This window comes from Mustela nivalis, assembly GCF_964662115.1.
Source record: "Mustela nivalis genome assembly, chromosome: 8".
In the NCBI taxonomy this organism is placed as follows: Eukaryota; Metazoa; Chordata; class Mammalia; order Carnivora; family Mustelidae; genus Mustela; species Mustela nivalis.
In genome coordinates, this window is record NC_139027.1 from 29217574 (window position 1) to 29222094 (window position 4521).

Here is a 4521-nt window from a genome sequence, read left to right on the forward strand (position 1 = left end):
CTGGTTCCTTCCAAGTTCCTTGCGTTCCTCTTGTTCTCTCTACACCCCCAGCCAACCTCCAGCCTATTTGTGACATCACATTAGCTCTTCTGATCAGGCTTCCCTACCTCAATATTCGGATTCAGCCCACTACCTCCTAAGTGATGTCCAGTCTCTCCGGTGTAAAATTCACGGATCGCTTTCTCATTCTCTCATCTCATTGTATACCCCTTCCATGCCCTCCACTCCGTTACCCTTTGCAGATTTCTGCGTCTATGTTTTACAGGCCTTCAACACTGCAATTTATCTCCACTATTCCAAAGCTTTGGTGTCCTTCAACCCCCTGGTCTCCTTTCCAGTTCAACAAAAACTCCTTCTCTGAACTCCCCCATCAGTATTTTCTTCCTTAGCGCAGTTGTCTGCCTCTGCCTTCTATTAATGCTGTCGGTATACACGCCTTCTGTCCCCTGCTAAGCGTGAACACTTGTAAAGCAGAATCATGCTTTAATCATCTTTGCTCCTAACAAATATGTGAACATACAATTAACGTGATTAGTCAAGTCTCAAACACGGAACACACAATTCAGTGGCCCCTGGTTTTCCTTATTTTTAGAAGAACCTAAAATATGGCCACATTTAATATATAGTTAATAACTGGACTTTACAGAAAACATCAAAATTTCTTTCCATGGAGCTATCTTGGAAAATCTAAACCATCTGATCCCTGAAGAGACATCCAATGGATGGTAACTGAGTAACGAGAGTATGAGAACACATTCCTTTTCCTTGGTAGAGGGACATGTTAATCCTTAGGTCTCCCCTCTGCGTAAGCTGAACATTGACTTTTCAGAAGAGATAGCATGTGGTTTGAAATTAACGGCCCAGTGAAAGCAGGAATTAAGAAGAGAAGTTCCAACCTCAAGGAGACCATGGGACGGGGCTGGAAGTCACTGACGCTGGTTTTCCAGCGTGGCTGGAGGAATCCCTTTGTTGCTTGTAGTCACACTTGTTCCCATCAGACCTCAGAAGCGAATGTGCTGACTGAAGGCTCCTCTTCCCAGACTCATTAAAGTGCTGCCAGTAATAAGCTGCCACTGAAAACTCGGGCAATTTTCAAGCCGTGGAGTGTGTTCTGATGGATGAAGGAGGAACACCTACCAGATTCAGCTGCAAGGAAAAGTGGGGGGAGGGGAAGATGGGGGGAAAGCCATCCTAGATCTGATTTGTGCTAAGTCTGCCTTCGCAATTTAAAATCAGCCGTATTTTACCATGACCCTGTAGAGGAGATTTTGTTTTGGAGCTCTAGGACACAGTTACCTCTGAAGCTTCTAGGCCTGGGACAGCTGGGACTCAGGTCTGTTCTCAGAACTGGGCTGAGCCTGGTTCCTAACTTGGGCGAAGACTAAGTGAGACAGATCAGTACCGACGCCTTATAAATATTTTGGAACATGGGGCTGCCTCATCAGCTTGAACACTCCTGTGGAAAACTCAGAAGAACACCATTAGTCCACAATGGTGAGCAGACCAAAACATCAGATTTTCAAAATCACTAAAGTCTTAATAAAATAATGAAGTGGAAACTATTTGCTTTATCTTTTTTTTTTTTTTTCTAAAGAAGGTTCTTAAGATGCTAACTTCTCTTTTCAAACAATGTTGTAAAGCTTTAGCCTTATCTTAGCAGTAGATCTCCTGGGAAAAGCCAATAAACGAACGCCTTCAATATTTTGTCATTGGAAATTCAGCTAGAAAAACAAAACTCAAGCAGTTTTAGTGTTTGGTCCCTGAATAAACTCTGGTTTTGATTATAAACATGATCAGTTTCAAAGATCTGTTTCTAGATGCCAAACCTATCCAGGAGATATAAGAGCCAAATGCCCTCGCAGACTATGCTCTAGGAAGCAAGGACGAGGCAAGACCCACGTGTATCCTACCTGTAAGAAGCTACCAGCCGGGGAGGTTCTGGTTAATTAGCAAGGAATTGTTTCCATTAAAACCTTAATGGAATTCAAATCAGCTAAATTAACAGCCAGAGGAACAGCCACCACTAAATTACATTCCACTGTTTCCAATTAAGTTGGAAGCCTTGGGTGCGGTAACCACCAACATTACAAATTAGGAATCTTTGCCAAAAATGAACTCCTTCAGTTTTTTTCTCAGACCGTCAACAACCTTTGCTAATAGAATTAGCTCACTGAATGTGTGCAGAGAAATGGAGTTAAGCAAGCCTGAAATGTTTCATGCCAAAGGCTGTGCGTGGGACAGGTAAGACCTGAAATACAAGCGTCAGAGGGGAGACCACCACATAAGAAGAAAGTAGTGTCTCTTGCTTACGATTTCCAACCCCAGCACACTTGAGGAATCCCTGGCCCGCTGAAATCCCAGAAGAGAACTCTCAGACTGGCTAATCACATTGAACCCTTTGGCTCCTCTGCCATTGTTGGTAGCTTTGGGTTACTGAGGTCAAAATAACTATGATGTCAATATTTATAAAGTAGCTTATAAAGACTCTTATGTGCTCTGATCTCTATGCGAAGCATCGTTCTTAGGGAAAAGGAGAGAATCTTTGCTCTGTAGCAATTGTAGTTCGAGTTACAAGGCTGTCAACGGACCGCACTGCAGAACTAATTTGTGATTTTAGGGGCCCTGGAAAGGCTCTGATGCCCCCAAGCCCATTCCTTTCCTGCTGGTATGTGTCCAAAACTGTGCCATTATAGATTCATGGTATTGGGCTGAGATTCTTACTAATGCCACCCACCGTACCCTTGAAAGGCGACACTGCTATCACTGTGTATGAAGTACTTAATCAGGACCAGCACAAAGCAAACTTAACAAGCGAGTGAGATAACTTTCCGATTCCAACCTTGCAATCCAGCCTGTCCCACTTGTCCTTCAGTCAACTTCCATTCTTCCCACCTTGAGTCTTAATTAGTCTTTGAAATATTTCCTTTTATCGCAACATTAAATATCACATCTCCCAAGTCCTTGGTTTATACTAAGATGTAAATGATTGCTATATATTTAGTGTGTTACGGCTTCAAGGGGCTTTGTACCTACTGAGATGCAAAGCCTGAACATGGAAGAGCTCCAGCCAAAGGAGTTTCAGGAAGCAATGGGGTACATGCCCAAAACTTGTCTGCTCTTTTGATCTATCATCAGATTTTGCACAAGGTGGATTTTGGTAGCTGGTCTCCAAAGATGATCCCTGATGAACATCTGGTATTCTCTCTGATGTAGTCCCACAGGGCTCACCTGGGATTTGGAAGAATTTGTGAAAAATTGGCACTCATTCTTATTTCAATGTTAGCTAGAATTTACCAGTGAAGCCATGTAGGCCTAGGCTTCCATCTGTTGGGAAGTGTGTTGCTGTTGTTGTTATTACTATTATTACTAATTAAATCTCTTTATTATAATCATGTAATGCAATTCCGTATCATAAATTTATGTATGTGGGTCTATATGTTACACAAATGTAGTTTTATCATTATTGTTTATTTTTTGAAAGAGAGAGAGAGTACAGAGGGAGAAGGAGAGGAAAGAAGCAGACTCGCCACTGAGCATGGACCGCCCCCCCATGCCGGGCGTGATCCCACAACCCTGAGATCGTGACCGGAGCTGAAATCAAGAGTTGAATGCTTCATCGATGGAGTCCTTCAGGCACCTTAATATTATACATATATATGTATATCTCATATAGAGTATATATGACGTATGTATACTATACATGTGCATATGCATTTGTGTAATCTATACATCTATATGTACATCTATAAATAGTGCACATCTGATTGGCTCTGCTTCTCTGGAGTCAGAAGTGATTCTGAACCAAACATTAGGATGGCCTAGCAGCTTCCACTAGCTCACTTTTAGGAGTCCTGAGCTACTATCTGAGAAACTACAAGCGGAAGAAAAGGACTTGACAGCATATGGAGAGTGAGCGAGGCCCAGATACGATGGTGTCCCGGTTGAGCCTCCAGATGACTCTGGCCTTCGCCAACATCTAATGGAAACCACAGGAGACATTCCAAGGGAAACCAACAGAAGACCTGCCGCACCGAGCCCAGCCAACACACAGAGATAATGAAACGGCTGCCATTATATAGTGATAGGAAAACAAAAAAACCATCACGAAGAACCGTTATAACCAGTGGAGCCATATTTGCATTTTTGTTCTTTACTGCTTGCATCTCAGACTTTCCATTCAGGATAACTTTCCTTTTGCTCTGAAGTGTAATCTTCAGATTTTTTTTTAGCACGTATCTGCTAGGAGCAAGCTACTGTTTTTGTTTATCCGCAAATGTCTTTATTTCACCATCATTTTTAAAAGATATTTTCACTGGGTACGAGTTCTAAGTTGGCAGTTGTTTTCCTTCAGGACTTTTGAGGTGTTGTTTCACTGTTTTCTGGCTCCCATTGTTCTGGACCGCTGTACAGATACAGTTGTAGTCTGGTAATTCATCTACAGTCAAATCGCTGCTGAGGGACAGAACAGGAATTTGCACCCGGGCAACATGGGGTGAGACTCCCTGCTGTCAACCACTCTGC